The sequence below is a fragment of the Lissotriton helveticus genome, chromosome 1_1, assembly GCF_964261635.1.
Source record: "Lissotriton helveticus chromosome 1_1, aLisHel1.1, whole genome shotgun sequence".
Lineage (NCBI taxonomy): Eukaryota > Metazoa > Chordata > Amphibia > Caudata > Salamandridae > Lissotriton > Lissotriton helveticus.
In genome coordinates this window covers 1,636,445,146-1,636,464,223 of record NC_136057.1, presented here as the reverse complement: position 1 = coordinate 1,636,464,223, position 19,078 = coordinate 1,636,445,146, and the positions used below count along the sequence as shown (strand labels likewise).

Below are 19,078 nucleotides of genomic sequence, written 5' to 3'. Positions count from 1 at the left end.
TACTGGGATACCATCATCAGGACTAATGACAGAAAACTCTACCACCAATTTAGAGTTGTACAAAGGGAAGGGGTCCCAGACAAAAAATAATAAGTGATTTTAATTTGATACAATTATTTCAAGAAACAAAATTACTAAATGCAAAAGAGTTTATTTCAAAATTGCATATATTACCTTTCATTGGTTAAGATACATCACAATGTTTCAACAAGCTTTCTGTATATGTGCCCACATACACAACAGGGAGGGGAGGTGAAGTGAGGGAAAGTGTCAAGGATAAAGTAGGATGGGGGGGATAGTCAGAATCATTTGGTGACAAGTATTGATCACAATTTCAAAAACAATGTTCATGTGGTTACTTGAACCAAGGGCCACAGCATAAGGCTCATATAGAGTCCTGAAACCAACTGATGTAGACAACCTAACTCGCCTTCAGCCGCTACAGTCTAGCTAGGGGTAGGAGTTGGTGATGGTTGTATGGTCTACGTTTCGATCCAAGATACGTCTAGGATGGTAGTCCTTACAAAGCGGGTCTTCTTCAGGACAAAATAGTTGTGGGTGGGCGACCTCCTAAAAGTAATTAAAAGAAATCAATTAGTACACACCACCCTTGTTGATAAATACAAGGAAGGCGGATTTTCCGAGATGGATCAGTTAAAAAACGTGTTGTCATATAGCCACAGAACATTAAACACGTGGCTCTGGTATTGTAAGGGATTGCATCCAGGGTAATTATAGTACAATATTGGCTCACCTATCGCACAGGACGAGAGGACCAGGATAGATTGAGGATAATGAATTCTCACGAAACTTGTAATTTGATCCTGCACAGAAATTACAAGAAAAGTCGTGGTCAAATATTGGTCTGGCAGAAGGCCACACCTTTAATTATTCCGTTGTTGGGAAACTATTAGATGGCCCAAAAGGGCTCCACTCAACTCAAACTTAGCAAGACAACCAGTTCTAACCTATTTGTTCGCTACGTACGTATTTAGCCCCCCTAGTGCTCAAAAGGGGACATGCCTTACGGGCGCTTGCGAGTTGTCTTGAAGCACGAATCAGTCATAAGCGGCAAGGACCTGATTATAGTCTTGCTGCACCCTATTGTAAAGTATACATTGAGTTAAGATCACCGGTTCCACAATAAAAAACATTATACTCTTACAGTACACCCAGCATAACAGCTTCTAATGAAGTATCCACACAAATTTAAGAGAGTGACAAACCTCACATGTGCTCCTATACAGTCGAGAAGCGCGTATATTCCATATATAATATGGACCTGATTGCCATTGCTCTATAACCAATAAGGAGAAATATGTTAAATTGAATGGTCTCTATTTTTCAGTAAAACATGATACATTACCATTTTATTGACCCTACCTTGAACCTCAAAATTAACTCGTATTGTCCGATCGTGGGGCTGGGTAAAAACGCCTATGCAAGGGAGACGATACCAGGGAATTGGTTCCATTTTAAATACATTTTTGGGGACATTCATGAGTATCTCGTAATTAGTAAAAAACAAGCATACCTCTGAACACAAAGGGTTCCGGAGGCGTCTGGCCCAAGGGTGGATTTTATTGGCTCACGAAATCTCCTGCCTTTCAATAGGGGGAGGGCATTAGGTATGCAAAAATTATTAAAACTCGTCCGCATATAGAATTTATGATTTCAGGATTGGGGCTTACCTTCACACAAGTGTTATGGCGGTAAAATGAATCAAAGTTGACACTGTCACCTATTTCGGCAGTCGAGCGCAAGGGAATCTTCGTCAGACACCGGGGACCTCTACGGCTTACTATTAAGTTATGAAAGGAATGGAAGGTATCAGTATTGCAGACCGTTTGGATGACAAAAACCTTTCGGAATCGCCAATTTAGAGTTGGCACACTCCCGGTTAGAACTTTTACTAGTACATGGCGTGGTCACTCTTCTGAGTATTGCCCGTGGTGTAGGGACAAACTAGAAACGATAGGTCACATCTTTTTTGCTTTCCCTGCATACCATGCACCACGGAGAAAATGGCTAAAACCAATCTGTTCTAGGTTGAGAACAAGGGTGAGTGCAGAAGCCATATGGCTCCTAAGAACCAATACAACTGAGATTGTGACCATTGCTGTGGCAAAGTTTTTGGGTTGGTCTTGGCTTATTAGAACAAGGTACCCACTTGGGAGCTGAGCATGTCTTATCCATATTTACTTTTTATTATAGTCAATACGTCTGATTCTGTATATTTAATTATGTTTTAAAATTAAGTATGATACGCCCGTGTCATTAAATAGACTGTTCAGTTATGTGACGAACAACACTCAATGAACATTAGTGCACATTTTATCAAGAATACATTATACTTGGGGTATCATGTTTTTATTCCTGTTAATGTATACTGTGATTTTAAGTATCTCTTTTTTATATTGAAATGTAGATGGTTTTATTTGATGTCTTTTATGATGAAATACTTCAAATAAAGACGTATGAACTGAACTGAATGGAGAGATCTGCATCTAGATGGGAGGGAGGAGTTGCACCTGGGACCTGAATAGGGCTGGGCCTTCCCTCTACAATGCTGGCTCCACCCCCTGTGGATTGTCCGATGTCTCTGCCCTGCACTGTGAAAGGTGAGGAGGAATCATATCAACAGAGTGCTCCAGAGCTGTATCTTCCCTCCCCTGTGCTGGCTCCACCTCCTGTGGGGCGGCTGATGTCTCTGCCCTGCACAGTGAAAGAAATAGGAGAGTCATGTAAACAAAGTGCTCAGGAACTGGTTTGGACTAGGCAGAAGCCTCTCTGCCTTCAGAGAACAAATGATTTTGGGGTATAAATATTGGGACCCTGATCGCAAGAAATTAGATCACTTCTGGAACAAGAAACCTTTCTGCCAAGAAGGATAACCAAGGAAGTTGCAGGAGTGGTACTGCCCCTCTGCCAGTGTGCTGTTTGCTGGGTTGGCCTGCAGTGGTTGCTTCATAGGCAAGGGAAAGGAGAAGGAACTTTGTAAGGACTTTTACCTACAGAATATTATCCAAGGGCTCGAACTGTGCTTGTCTCCTGCTGAAGTCTCAGGGACAAAAGACTTCACCTCCAGCTCCCTCCTGAATTTCCTTGCAGGGAATTCTGACTCCATCACTTGCGTGCCTCTGGGAGCTGGAAGCGTGTCACCGCCGCAGCTGAAATCATTGCAACGCCAGAGAAGCGTGCCTTCGTCGCATCTCCCTGGAAGCGTGTGTTCATCGAAGCTGCCTGCTGTCGCATCACTGGAGAAGCGTGACGCCATCGTGAGAGTCGCCACCGCATCACTGGAGAAGCGTGTCGCAGGACTTGTCGTGGCTCCAAAGTACAGAGTCGTTGCAAGGCTGCCAGGGCGTCATAGCATCGTCATCGCATCGCCGCATTAAGGGCGCCATCTTCTCGCATCGAAACCGGATCATCGCATCAAGGCGCCACCTTGCGCACCGCAACGGGCCTGCAGGCCAAGAATCTACGCATCACCTCCGCACCAGTAAGGCTCACAATGAGTCCCCTACTCTGCGCAAGCATTGAGGAAGGACACAACAGTTCCCCCGTGTCATGGAACCGGCGCATCTCCCCTTTTGCGAGCCTTTTGTTCACTTTGCGGTACACATCCAGGTACTTTGTTGAGAACTTTGTTGCATTTACCAACAATTTGAACTAAGAGACTTTAATCATCTTTAAGTAATCTTAAGGGTAGTATTGTGGATTTTTGTGATTTGTGGTCTTGTGTTTGAGTCTATATAAAGAATACTTATTTTTATAAAACCTGTGTTGTGTCCATCTGTAGTGTTATCACTGTATTACTGTGTATATTCACAAATGCTTACCACACTGCCTCTGAGATAAGCCTGTCTGCTCATGCCAAGCTACCAAGGGAGTGAGCAGAGGTTATTAAGGAGTGTAATCCCCTTATCCTGACTTAGAAGTAAGGGTCCCTATTTGGACAAAGGTGATAACCATTGCCAACTAGAGACCCCCAGATCTAATACCAATGATGGCTGTTACGTCATCCACTGCAGCTAGTAGGGCAGTTTCTGTGCTGTGGTTTGAGCGGAATCTGGATTGGTAGGAGTCGAGCAGGTGGTCGGAGTCCCAGTAGTCCGTGAGTTGGCGGTTGGCGGTTTTCATCCTTTGGTCTACTTTGATCTCCCTCAGTGCCCCGGAGGAGATTATTTGTTCTTTGGATCATCTCAATAGGAACCTTTCTTCGAAGGTCCAGTATGGCCCAAATGGGGAATTCTCTCCCCTCTTTTGAGTGAAGAGGGGAATTAGACATGGCTGTGCACTGGCGCCTTTTTTGTTTTCTCTTTTTATTAATGGGGTGGACAATGCTCTCTCTCCAAGCTGTGCAGGCCAATGCACCAAGTGTCACTGGCAGCCCTGTCCCTGTGTTCTTATATGCTGATGACAGTGTTTTACTATCTAGGACACCAAACAGTCTCCAGAACATAATATATGTATTTGGGAATTTTATGGCGTCTAAGAAAATGGTCATTAATAAATCCAAAACATTTACTATGGTCTGCGGGAAGAAGACGCAGAAATGTAGATCTTTCTTTATTGGGGATTCACCTATTGTCAAAGTAAACTTTTGTTATTTAGGGATTCTTTTTGCAAGCAATGGTGCATGGACTCAACAGGTCGCTAATGCTAGGTCGAAGATGACCAGCAATTGCCAGTAGATTTTTAGATTTTTACACAGGTTGGGCTTCCAACCTGTTAAAGAGAAGGTAGGCATATAAAGAGCAAGAGGACTGTCCACCACTACATTTGGAGGAGGTCTATGGGGCTATACTTTGAGCTGCCACCTCCAGGTAGAGGATAATTCCTTTTTGAAGCGGCTGTTATGCCTGCCTGTCTCATCCTCATCAGTGATCATACACAGGGATGCTGGTCTTCAATTCTTGGAAGATCTTCTCCATCTGGTCCAAAGCGGAAACTGTTTTAACCAAACTAGTCATTTCCGACTGCCTGGCTCTGGACCATGTTCTAAACATTCCCTCTTACATTGACACATCCTTTAGTAGGTTATTTATTATTTCTGTTCTTCAAGACTCCCATTAAATCCTTGACCCATAAGAAAAGCTCTATCAAGACATGCTTTCTTAATTATAAGCAGGATTATAGCATGTATGCTAAGTTAAGGAAGTCAACTGTTTTTTATTATAGGTCATCTGCCCTACATGTCGGCTGTCAGTATTACTTATATTGTGTGACCAATATACAGCATCATGTGATGTTAACTAGTTTTTGAGCTGGCATAGCATATCATTTAGTTGCATTCCCAGTAATGAAGGTACACCCTCCGGATATGATACTTGCCCTTGTGATGGGCGTACTAAGCAAAGCACTCAGCACTTTATGCTTGTCTGTAGTTTCTACACGCATTTGAGGAGATACCATCTTATTCCATTCTTCCTGGCCCAGAATATTAGAGACTATAAGTCTCCGCTTAGCTCCCTGTATGCACTTGACAGCCCATCCATGTGTCTAAATGTTGCACTTTTTATCATGAAGGCAATCCAACTCATGGAAAGGTTGGTTTGATATGTGGTTGTTTTAACTAAAGCTTTATTTATCTGTGTATTTTGTTTACATCTGTATGCACTTATTATGGAGGCAGGATAACTCGGATAAAGGATGGTTTGAGTTGAGTTTGTTTTAACTAACCTTTTTATCATATTTGTGTATTTTCATGTCTGTATATTTTTCGTTGATGATACTATGTTTGTACTTATATGGCTGTTTTTTAATCTACTGAATAAAGCTATTAATTAAACTAGTGCTTGTCATCTCATCATTGATGATCATGGCACTCTATTGGAAACCCAAATTATTTAGCATTTTGTTTCTCATTTTTGGCTACATTTTGTAAGCTTAGGGTACTGGCATTCAAAAATACTTCTGACTCTACATGTTCCTTTCCATGTTCTACTGCATATTTGGCATTACAATATTTCTTTGCACCTGCTGATTTTGTTGTACATTGTTTTGAATTCTGTCTAAATTCTATCTACATTTCTTCTTCCAATGCCCAATCCACTCTCAAAAATGACAAGCTGTAGTTTTTTTCAACATTTTAATATTTACAACCATACCATTTGCCCTTTCTCCTTGCATCATTTGATTTATCCCATTCATTCTATTTTCACAAAAATCTATTATTTGAACACATTTTCCCACTTTCAAATTGCTTCATTTGAGCAATCATTCGTATCTCATTCAAATTTTTCTGTTTCCTATCAAGATAGTCACTACTGTTTTAGCCAATTTCAAAATCTCATCAATGCCATTTGTTGACCAACACAATTCACTTTGCTGAACATGATTGCATTCTCTGATCTCAGCCCTTTCACAAAAACAGAAACAAAACTTCCAAAAGCATCTTCCTCTGGATTTTCGACTCCAGTATGCTTTGAAAATATCTGCATCAACCCTTTCATATTAGGAATGCACTGCATCTCTAGGCTGCTGTATTGTCTTCTGAATCTTTTTCAATTTAGATTCCATCCTGGAATTCGTTTCTTCAAATGCTCAATCACTGCTTTGTATTTTCCAACCACATCTGTGGATGGTGCATTATTAGCTACCTGTCTAGGTGGTTTCTGCATTGGCCACCCTGCAGCCACCTTACACTCCAGCCACAAATCTCCGGGAACAATATTTTTGTACAATGAATTCAAATCTGTCCACAGAGTTGGAGAAAGGTGAGAAAATGTATAAAGCTACGTTGCTGTGTCCTCTCTCAAATTTGTAAAGTATGCATAGGAGCAAACAAATCTGCCCCCATCCAAGGAACAGGCACCCCATTTCCTCTGTGCACTTCTCCCAAAGGAAACTCTGCCACTGTAGTTGTTCCTAATTCTGAAACCCTTGCGAGACCTTTCCCTGCTTTTGCTTCACTGTTCCTCATCTTTTTCTTATTTACCCTTCTTTTTTCCATTTTCCTCAATATTTTTTTAATCACTTCAATCTCGTATTTTCTCAACTAAATATTTGATACCTGCTATCAGTGTAATGAGACCCATCACCTTGATTTCATCATGTGTTAAGTCCATTTTGTAATTTTTATCTTACGTTCTTCCTTTTAATTATGCCAACATCTAAATGTTATGTTATGTTATGTTATATTAATTTATTGTGCGCACAGATACTCCAGCCAAGGAGCGTCCTGGCGCAGAGACAAGGTAGTACATAACACAACAAGAAAATGATAATACGGAAAGAACAATTAAAACAGGAATGTTTTTATAGCCCTCCGGAAGGTCAAAAGGTCCTCCAACAGGCGAATTTCCACAGGGAGGGAGTTCCAAGCTGCTGCAGCTTTTACACTAAAAGAGCGGCCACCCATACGACTAAGTCTGAATCTGGGGACCACAGCAAGGGCCAGACCCTGGGAACGGAGGGTACGGGTGGGAACATAAAAGGAAAGACAGCTGGATAGAATTTCCGGGCCTATACCTCTCAAGATCTTGAAAGCAAGACACAAAACCTTAAAGAGGATACGCTTCCTTACAGGAAGCCAATGTAGGGAGCGCAGAACATTTGTCACCGAACAGAATCTGGGCAGGCCGACAAATCATTAGCCAATTCTTCTAATTTGCTATGTTCCTCTTTGACACACCTAGCTGCTTCTTTGATTGAGTATCTCAACTTATTAGCATTATATGTTAGTAATCTGTTCATATCCACATTTCCCTGAAGCATGTCTCTAAATATGATCTTGAGAAACCCAATGCAGGCGTCTTTAGGAGGTGGCTCTACCACCACTGTCCCTGCAGTGTATTCTGTTTCCATTGTACTAATCATTGCCATTTTAGTTGGAACTTCCCTGGGGCACTTGGTACAACTCATGTAGAAGCTTACACTGCTGCTGTGTCTCCCCCTCCACCAACCTCAACAGTAGTCATGGTTGGTTCCGCCTCTCCAACCGTATACGCAGGATGTTTGGAAATCAGTCATTTCATAAATATATATTTTTTTGTAACTTTTTATTATTTGAAACACATAAAAAACAAAACATCAAACAAACAAGCAAGGCAGTACAGTATAATACAGTCATTAGGCCTGTGCTCAAGGAGGATGGGAGATACATGATAGCAGGAGAAAAAAGTCTATCGAATACAGAGGAGGGGAGGGAGGCGGAGGAAAATTGCATATGAACAGTACGATATACCACAGCCGGAAGGGATATAGGTCAGGGCGACGGGGAAGGACTCTGGATAGCGGTGAGCGGGGGTGTACAAATATCTCCACGATATGAGTTCCACGGATTCCAAATCTTCCCCCATTTTTTGGGCCTGCCTCTTGCAATATATACTGTTTACTCTCGAAACATGCACCAGTCCAGACTCTCTTTCCAAGCAGTCACTGTAGGCGGCCTTGGGGACCCCCACAACTGGGCAATATCTCTCTTAGCAACCAGATTGGCCAAAGTCTCCCACCGAAGCTGCGACACGTCATAGTCATTCGGCCCCCATACATTCAACAAGCATTGTCGGGCTTCCGGCATCATAACAACACCCGTGACATCATCCATAATCTCATGTATACATTTCCAGAATCGCACCACCTCAGGGCATTCCCATATGATGTGGAGATAGGTGCCAAGGAGACCACACCCACGCCGACACATACCATCCGTAGAGAAGCCCATATGAATTAGACGGGGACCAGTGACATAGATTCTGTGGAGGATCTTGAGTTGGACCAGACGGAGGCGGGCCGGAATCGCCACCTCCTTGGGAGAGGAGATCGCGGACTGCCAGTCCTCATCATCCAGTTCAATACCATCAGTAATCCAGGCCTCACGGAGGCGATCAAGCAGACCCGATCGGTCATTAATCATTTTCTTATAGAACAATGAGATAGTACTATCCGACACATAGCCATCCAGTATACGATCTTCGAGGGGGGAGGAATCCGGACCAGCACTACCCACTGGCAACACAGAATTCAGAGCATGACGTACCTGGATGTAACGAAATCTTTCCCTGTCACTCAGCTTATACTCTATTTGCAATTCAGAGAAGGCCTTAACCTTTCCTTTAACCCAGAGATCACGCACTTTACCAATACCGATCATGTCCCACTTATCAAATCCCTTCGTCCTCCATAGGCCACCCAACTTCGTAGAGGCATAGAGCGGTGTCGTACCCGTCAATTTATCACTCCAGCCCATAGCCGCCGTTGCGCTATGCCATACCCGCACAGCTATAGCGGTGGGTCCCGTGAGTTGTGAACGGGAGGGTCCCGAGTAAAGTGCCCTATAATAATCACCACCCGGGAGCAGCCACTTGTCCATTGCAAATGCTGGATTCAACGCCGGGTCATACATCCCGTGGTTGATAGCAGCAAGGTGGGAAGCCCAGTAATACCTACGAATATCCGGGAGCGCTATACCGCCATCATACCAGGGGAGTGTCAATTTCGGAAGAGCTATCCGCGAACGTCCGTCCCATATTAGTTGCCTCTGCAACGATTCTACTTCCCGAAAGTATGTCGACGGGATAACATCAAAACTATTCTGGAGGGCATACAGGATCCGAGGTAAGGACATCATCTTGAAAAGGGCCGCACGCCCTAGGGGAGACAACGGTAATTTACGCCAACACGCTACATCGGAGCGTAACCGTTGGAGTGGGGGGAGCAAATTACGTTCGTAGCGAACCGCCGGTTCCATGGAGATAAACACACCCAGGTACTTAAAGCCAGACTGCGACAACTGGATGGGACAGCCCCGTGGCAAACGAGGGACATCACCCGCCAGTACATAAATGTAGGATTTCGACCAATTAATGAGGCCCGAGTTCTTCCCGAAGGAGGTAACTACGTCAAACAACACATTGAGCGATTTGTGGGGAGAGGTAAGGTACAATAAAATATCATCCGCGTATAAGGAAATGCGATCCTCAAATTCCGGCGTCCAGCGTATACCATTCATCGAGGGTTCCCACCGTAGCCAAGCGGCAAGAGGCTCTAATGCCAGAGCAAAAAGGAGTGGGGACAACGGACAACCCTGTGGTGTGCCCCTACCGAGAGTAAAAGGCACGGAAACGCGGCCATTAACCACCACCTGGGCTAGCGGTGTTTCATACAGGAGTTTTACCCAACCGATAAAACCCGCGCCGAATCCAAACTTGGCGAGTACCGCCCAGAGATAAGACCACTCGATTGTATCAAAGGCCATCGTGGCGTCCAAGGACGCCAAGATGGCCGGTTCACGCAGCGTCGGGGCCCTCGCGAGAACACCATGCAGACGTCGCACATTTAATGCCGTGTTACGGTGCGGGATAAAACCCGATTGATCCGGATGAATCAGGTCGCCAATAACCATAATCAGACGATGAGCAAGTAATTTGGCGAGGATCTTGGGTTCCGCATTTAAAAGCGAAATGGGTCTATAAGACGAGCAGCGATCTCGTGGTTTACCTTCCTTATGGATCACCACAATGGTCGCAAGACGCTGATCTCTGGGGAGGGAACCATTATCTTGCGCAGCCAGAAACATAGCACGTAGATGGGGAGCCAAAGTATCAGGGCGTAACTTATACAGTTCCACAGGAAGGCCATTGGGACCCAGAGCCTTGCCGGAGCGAAGGGAGCGCAGCGCGAGAGCCACCTCATCCACCGAGGGCGTGACATCCAAGCAATCACGCTCCGATTCCGACAAACAGGGTAGCGCTATGTCCCGAAGCAACAAGTGCGAATCCTCTTCAGGCCTGTCGGACACCGAGGTATAGACCTCTCGGAAATAATCGGCATAGCATTCAACTATGCCAACAGGATCAGTTACACTCACACCATCACATGTCACAATCACCGGAACCACTCGATTCGCTCTCTCTCTTCTGTCCAGCCAGGCAATCAATTTCCTGCTTTATCACCCACATCATAGAGCCGACCCTGCTGTTCCCTACTCATCGTCTTTGCCGCATCAGTAACCAAAGTTTTATATTCTAATTGTTTAAAGTGGAGGACATGTAATGCTTCTCGAGACACCCCCCGCTCCAATGCAGTCTCCAGGTCTGTGATTTCAGTTTCGAGCTGAACAATTGCCTCGTTCTTACATTTCTTGGCACACCCCACCAAAGACAATGCCTGTCCCCTGATCACAGTCTTAAAAGCTTCCCACAACGCGACAGGTGAGGACACAGAACCAACATTTTCAGCAAAATACAGATCAAATGATTTAATCAATTCAGCGCGTGTCTTGGGGTTGAGGAGATACCATGGGTTAATCGGAGCCACCCTGCCTTCGGCCCCAATGCTAAGAATAAATTGAAACCAAATTGGAGAATGATCCGATATGCCCCGGGCCAGGTGTCTAATCTCTCCAATCGAGGGGGACAGTGCCGCCGGTACCAGGATATAATCTAATCTAGAAAGACTGCCATGTGCTCCCGAGTGAAAAGTAAACTGTGTTTGCTCTGGGTGCATTAGTCTCCAGTAGTCTATGAGGCCCATGTTTCCAGGAAGTCGCCCAACCAGAACTGCGCAGCAGGAAGATCTGGGGGGGGATAGCGATCTCTCCTGCCAGAAATGACGGAGTTAAAATCACCACCCAGTATCAAAACACCCTCAGGGAGACCCAGCACCATCCGCCCCAGGTCCGTGAATGTCGTGGATTGCAAGCCCGGGGGGACATAAACTGACACCAATGAGATTGGCTTTCCCTCCCACTGCCCGACAAGTGCAACATATCGACCCCTGGCATCGAGGATCACATCATCAACTTCGAGGGGGAGGGAAACCCTAAGCAGAATACCCACTCCTCTAGAACTAGATGTAAAACCAGAATGGGCAGCAAGACGATAACCCCTTCTATTAAGAGCGTGACAAGTGTTCCCTATCAAGTGTGTCTCTTGTAACAGAGCGACATCAGGCGAAAGGCCCCGCAACAGCTGCATACCCACTCCTCTCTTGATGCGATCACCCAACCCATTCACATTCCAGCTTAATACCTTCAACCCTCTACCCCCATCCAAGTCCGAAATGAACTCCCATCGCAAAACGAGCATCACACCAGTGTCAAAGATAATGAAAGTACCATGCCTTGAGGAAGAAAAAACAAACAATCCCAGAACTCGTCCCCCCCTCCCCCCAAGGATCCCAACACAACTCCCCCCCACCCTGCACCCCTGCACCGACTCAAAGGCCACCCCAATTTGCAGTGTGCCTGTCGCCCTAGCAATTACAAACATAAACTAATCTACACAAAGAAAACCCCAGAGGAGGAAAGGGTCCCGCAATCCCCACTACCTCCGAGGATACAAACGGAATGATCAAAGGAAAAAAGAAAAAGTTAGTGAACTCCGGCTGATCACGCTGAAAAGTGTTCCGGACACAGGCACCGTAATCATTCTTGGTCCATCAGTCCCCCTTCCGCACCACCAGCATGTTCCTGGCCAGCGCGGCGAGTCGGCAAAGTGTCCAACCAATCACTCACTTCCTCAGGGCTGACAAAGAAAAATGTTCGATTGTCATACTCAACACGCAGTCGGGCCGGGAATAACATAGCATATTTCAGTTCCATGTCTCCTAGTCGCCGTTTCACACCTTGAAATCCCATATGCTGTTTCTGGACCGATTGAGAAATCTGGATAAAAATTCACAGCGGTGTTATCGAACTGCGTAGGGCCGCTTGTCCGTGCCGCCTGTAAAATGGCGTCGCGATCTCTAAAGTTGAAGATCCATGCAATAATCGGACGGGGGGGAAAACCGGGCTTCGACTGTCCCCCTGGCACTCTGTGCGCACGTTCGATGGCAAAGAATTTGCTCAGGCATTTTGGTGCCAGATGATTAAGAATGAGGTCCTCCACTCGAAGATCAGTGGCGAGTGGACTAGATTCTTCCGGGACCCCAATAATACGCACGTTATTGCGCCGTGCACGGCCTTCAAAATCCTCCAAGCGACGAGCAAAAAAGTCATTAGCAGATCGAAGATTGCGCACTTCTGTCTGCAAGTCGGACACGTCCGTGGTAAGGCGGGATGTCTTCAGGTCTAACGACTTCACTTTCTCATTCGTCTTGGCCAAGTCAGTGTGAATGAGGTTGACATCGATAGCCACCGTGTCCAAATTCAGGGCCAAGGCTTCATACTGTTGGCCAATAGAAGACTGAATGCCGGCAATGGCGCCCATCACATCTTGTAGTGTTAAGTCCGCCAACACAGCAGGATCGTCGACAACCTCCTCCCGGGTCTTAGGTGCCCCACCAGGGGATCCTTTAGAAAGTGTATAGCGATCCATGACGTTCGTCTGGGTAGAACCTCCACGGGTGGTGGTCTTGACCTTCCGTTTCTCACCCTCAGGCTTGCCCGTCATTGCGAGTCGAGTGCCCCGAAGGGAGGCTCGGGATCTGGTCCAAATGGCTCCTTAAATTCACACACGGGAACACAGGAGGCAAAGTTGAGCCAAGTGGAGACCACAGCCAAACAGTCGCCCGCTCGAAACTCAATGAGCTGGCATCGGGGCTCGTCCGATCAACAGACACACCGCATATATGAGGCAGTGCGCCGGAGAAACAAAACCGAAAGTGAAATGAGGCTGTGGTCCGATCCCCGCAAGCCGTTGTTGTTAAATTACGACCCGGGCACTGCTACCACTCAAGGTCCAGGCTGCTCCATGGAGAAGGCCGCAATGTTCAAGACGGCAAAGCTCAGGGACCCTGCGTCCGATTTCGACCCAAAAACCTGCTAGTACATCAGCCGGGTTGTGTCTTCAATGATCTTCCATCAAATCAGGATATTGTACAGGATAAATGCGGGAGGCAGCGAGGGACCTCGGGAGCCCTGTGCTCACGCGGCCATCTGGGATGCGCGCGAAGCTCCTCCCCCTCATAAATATTTTTTAATTATCATCATCGTCATCTTATTCCTCATTCTCTTTCTTTACTTTCAATTTGTCTGGTTTGGCTTCTTTTTCTGTAACTATAGCAGGAAATGTTTTAACACTCCATTTTGTTCACTCTCCATGCCTTCTCCTCACGATCTAGTTTGGCGTCTAATCAGTCCCTGAAGTAATTCTTTATTTATCTATCCTTCTTCTCTCTCTTTTTTTCTGTTGTCATGTGATCCTATTTATTGAGGGCTTAAAATTGTGTAGTTCTAGGCATTGGACTCACATCATACATGGTTTGTCTAAAAAAAGTCTAATTTTTCAAAATTGAAGGTGCCCTCCATAGGAAACTGTAGCTTCTCATGCGCTCTATATTCTTCCTTCATTTCAAATGGTAGCATGCCCTCCTTTTAAATTTCCTGGCCCTCTCTAGGTTTATCCTCTTTCTTAGATTTTAGTTTTGTAAATATTCTACCCATGTTTACACATACTCAAGCTTCAAACAATCAAAAAATTCAAAACAACACTTAACACGAACTTTGCAAAAACAACCAATTGCAACTCGGCTCTCTCAAAGATTGACCCATCACAGCATGGCTATACTGGCAAACTCCCCTCCAGGGAGACCAATAATTTCTGGAGTCAGATCTATTCTAGAACCACTATCAACATTCGTGGATTACTTTTTGAACCCTATAGTAAGAGAAATGGCCACCTATCTAAAGGACACTAAAGATGTCCTGCGGCTCTTACCTGACATCGACTTCGACATCTCAAGAGACCTTCTTGTCTCCTTTGATGTCGAGTCGCTTTATACATCTATCCCCCAGACAGAGACCCTAGAGGTCATTGATACCATCTTACAAGGGAGGGACCTACAATCTCGAACACCTGTCCCTTTTATCATGAACTTGGCTGAATTAGCTATGAAGGAGAACTACTTCAAATTCGAAGACACTACCTATCTCCAAACATCAGGCACAAGCATGGGTAGTGTCTTTGCTCCAAGTCTAGCTAATCTTTACGTTCATGTATTTGAACAGTCGAAGGTACTCAATCATGAGAATCCCTACTATGTATCGCTTCGAGTATGGAAGCGATACATAGACGACATCTTCGTAGTCTGGAGAGGTTCCGAATCAGATCTAATGAAATTTCATCGTTGGATAAATTCCTGCAACATCTACCTGAAATTCACTATCGAATACAGCAGAAGCCAGTTACCGTTCCTAGATCTCTTGATCCGTGCCACCCCTGATGGTCTGATTTCAGAATTATATAGGAAACCCATGGCCAGAAATGCGCTTCTCAATTATGAGAGTTGCCACCCCAGAGCACTCAGAAACAACTTGCCCTTTGGACAATTCTTAAGGCTTAAAAGAAACTGTACTACCAAAGAGGATTTCGAGACCCATTTGACCAAATTATCAGAACAGCTACGTGAGAAGAACTATCCATCCACGTTTATCCGCCAATCTAAGAAAAGGGCGTTGAACAACAATCGGGAAGCACTTCTGGAGCTGGCAGTCCCAAAAGAGAAGTCTGACAGGATGACCTTTGTAAATACTTTCCATACCAGATCCAATCAGGTCCAAAAGATCATAAAGAAACACTGGTCGATTCTGAATACCAGCGGGGATACACTACCTGTACCACTGTTTGCCTTCAAAAGAGGTCAAAATTTAAAAGATCAGTTAGTACATACCCGGCCAAAGAACAGGTAGACCTGACAGGTGGGAACCCTATGGGATCTCCCACCGGTACAAGGCCATCACCCTTGCGGAAACTGTTCTGTTTGTCCTCAGACAACAAAATCAACCACAGTTGAGATTGGCACAGGCCATCCGTGGCAACAGACTAAATTCACGAATTGCAACAGTGAAAACACTATCTATCTCATTATGTGTCCATGCCCTAAAAGATACGTGGGCATGACTACCAGAAAGACAAAAACTCGCATTTGTGAACATAAAATCACTGTTCGCTGCCGCAAACAAGCGACGCGCCTAACAGCCCATTTCCTAGAAGTGGGACACGGCCCCAATGATTTTAGGTGGACCATATTAGAACAGCCAACTATTCCCGAACATTGTCCAGATGTAGGCAAATTTCTTTTTAAAAAAGAACAGAAATGGGTGTATAGGTTAAATAGCGACAAGGAGGGGTTGAACGAACCTATCCCCTGGATGTCGCTATGATCTGATAATAGACCTCTGAGAGATCTTTGTAGTCACCATTATCGTGTTGCCCGAATAATACACTGCACCATTATATCACAAGTCTACATTGCTGATTATCCAGGGAGTGCGTGGTCATCTTGGGAGTGCGCACTCCAAATGATTACTACAGATGGAATAGACATATCTGATAATACATCTCTGAGACGTCTTTGCAGTCACCATCATCGTGTTGCCCGAACAATATACTACACTGTTATATCCCTAGTCTGCATTGCTGACGATGTAGCGAGAGCGTAGTCACCATCATCGTGTTGCCCGAATAATACACTACACTGGTATATCACTAGTCTGCATTGCTGATGATCTAGCGAGAGCATGGTCATTTTGAGAGTGTGCACTGTCAAATTACTACTACGGATGGAATAGACACATCTTGTAATATCCACAAGTATTTTGCATCAAAGTTGAGTTTCCCAGCGAGTACGCTAGCAAACGGGACTCTTTCGAACTACAACAACCAGCATGCTTAGCGCGATCACGTGAGCGCCTCAGATGTGCGAGTCATTGAATAGATGGCGCTCCTCCGGTTCGGTGCCTCCCCAAGTCCAGCGCAGAGGGACGCCTGGAGACACCGACGGAGAGGTTAGCGCTTTGTTGTTATGGGGATATATTGAGTGTATCGGATCATTGCTAAGAATGAAAAGGGTTTATGAACAAAACAGGGCGCATTGAAATCGGCAAATTTGTAGCAATGTCGTAGCGCGCCAATTTGTTTGGTTATGATGCACAGAACTAGTGCATGCGATTGTCTGAAGCGGCTTGACTTGTAGCGAGTATTGGTTGAGGTAGACGCCCTAGTAAATTTACCTAAGCATGTTCCTCTGACTGCCTCGGCGTGTGAGCCTCTAACACTGCCGGCCATTTCGAGGGCAGGCTTGGCTGAGACCGCGCGCCAGTGACAGTCAGGGACAGAGACTACTCTAACCCCATCGGGATAGGCGTCAGCAACAATAGCGTTTTTACCGTCAATAGCTTGTTGCACATGAATTATACAGGACACCAGTCTTTTTGAAGAGAGTCTATTTTAAGAAAAATTATTGCACAATGAGCCCAGAGTTGCACATGCTATCATGTGGCATAACTAGAGACCGCTGTTAGCAATTCTGAGCAGTGTGACAATATTTCGGTACCCTAGGGGATCAACGGGTATGCTTACGTGGTTATATATGTTTTTCTAAACAGAGCGGTGCTCCTCATTTACCTGAGCTGCAGCCAGGTGAGGTGAGGCGCGACCCCCACACTAATTGGGTGAGTGTAAATTTGTCATAAAATATGTGTTGGCAAGTTACTTCAATAACACTATTCATGAGTGTATTGCTTTATGAAACTAGTAATGTTATGTGTCTCTTTTCACTTTTCTTTCCTGTTGTTGTGATTTTATATTATAGACTGTGGTGGAGCATCTGAGCCTGAAGATCAGGTGACATGATTCCTTTTTACTTATTTTTTGTATCACTAATCGTACAGCAGTAGCACAAACTAGGTCCTGAAGAATGCATGGGGAATTCCTTATATGCAGAAACATGTTGACCATTCGCTGAGCAGATATTTTGTTAAATCTGCCTTCACACTTGTTGTTTTTAGAGTTAGGGAGCTGAGAGATAACATTAAAGTCTTTTTTTCTACTCAGTCTCATCTAATTTTATATTTTCACTAATCACTTTTTGCACTGCTTTTTTCAGTTGTCCTCTTACATTCTCTCCGACCACCATACAAGAACGGTGGGTCTTCTTACCTTTATTCCATCTTGTGTGACTATGATTGCACTGACTCCTGGGTAAGGAGAACCCAAATGATGTAAAAATGGCGGAACAGTTAGACAACTGATGGGAAAATTCTCAACCAGAGTGTATGCTTCACGTGAATGTGGTGTCATTATATCACGTGGGACTTTTGGTAAATGTAGCTGCCACCTCTTTCTTTTGTTTGTCACGACAACAGGGTCTTGTGATTTGAATTCACTTTCAGACTCCTAGATATTTCCTTGTGTTGGATCAGGTATTGGTAGGGGCAAGTATCTAGTAGAGTTGGTAAACCAGCCCTTAGACCCCCCTCTATGTAGTTTGTGAATTGTGTTTTGTGCAGCTGTCGCTGCGGGTCTTGATATCACTGGAAGCCATAATAACTCTTGGCGAGTGGCTTACACCTCTGTTTATATTTACTTCTACATATGTTGACCGTTTGTTTTTATCTGTTTTTTTCCCTGTGGGTACCTTTTCAACTGGTTTACTTTGACTATTACTGAAAAGTTGGGGCTGTTTGTCCTCTAGTTTTTCATTTTAGAAAAAGATGGCGACTAATTGTGGATTAGCTTTCGAAGATGCTGAAGTACAGAACATTCTAGATGAGAATCCGAGTATACTGGAATGTATCCCCATAACTGTGAGTAACACGGATGATGGGTGGAATAAGATCCTAATTTAAAAAAAATCACAATCTAGGACCTCAGTACATGGCATAATTATGGCAGAGTACCTCCGTGGTAATTGTGCACCATCAGGACTAATTGTGACCAATGCACCAAGACTTTTCTTGGATGATAAAGGCTTCATCAAAGATTGGTCCATGATAGCCTGGCGGTGCACGAGGGACTGGCTAGTCCTCATCATCAAAACCGCCAAACGGGTCGCTGACCAGATATTAGTGGAAATTCAACTCCTCGAAGGAAAAATCAAAGCTACTATAAAATCCACATTATTTAAATCTGGACAGGAAGAGAATAACAAAAAGAATAATGAATTCAAAGAGTCGATCCTTTTTACCAAATTAGAAAAATTTAAAAAGGATCTGGCTAAGTTTTCAATGGAGAAGGTGTATCCTTACACAAGTGAGAGTTATGTTGCACCCCAATTTAATCAAGGTAGTCACCGAGGAGGTTCCACGTATGCCACTTCTAGCTCTGATGGCAATTCCAGTGACTCTGACACATCACAAAATTATAATGGCCAGACCCCACTTAGGGGACGCGGCAACAGAAGGGGACGG

The 19,078-nt window shown here is 44.8% G+C and overlaps 1 long non-coding RNA gene across 1 annotated transcript in view; it reads right to left on the bottom strand.

Annotated features, from left to right (window-relative positions):
• Positions 1 to 378: 378 nt before the first annotated feature.
• The window catches only part of LOC144773806 (uncharacterized), a 33,160-nt gene continuing 14,460 nt past the window's right edge, over positions 379 to 19,078 (bottom strand). The window contains exons 2-3 of the long non-coding RNA XR_013600066.1: positions 755 to 824; positions 379 to 570 (exon numbers count right to left, since the gene is read on the bottom strand). This is a non-coding gene — a long non-coding RNA (uncharacterized LOC144773806). The remainder of the gene's footprint in view (positions 571 to 754; positions 825 to 19,078) is intronic.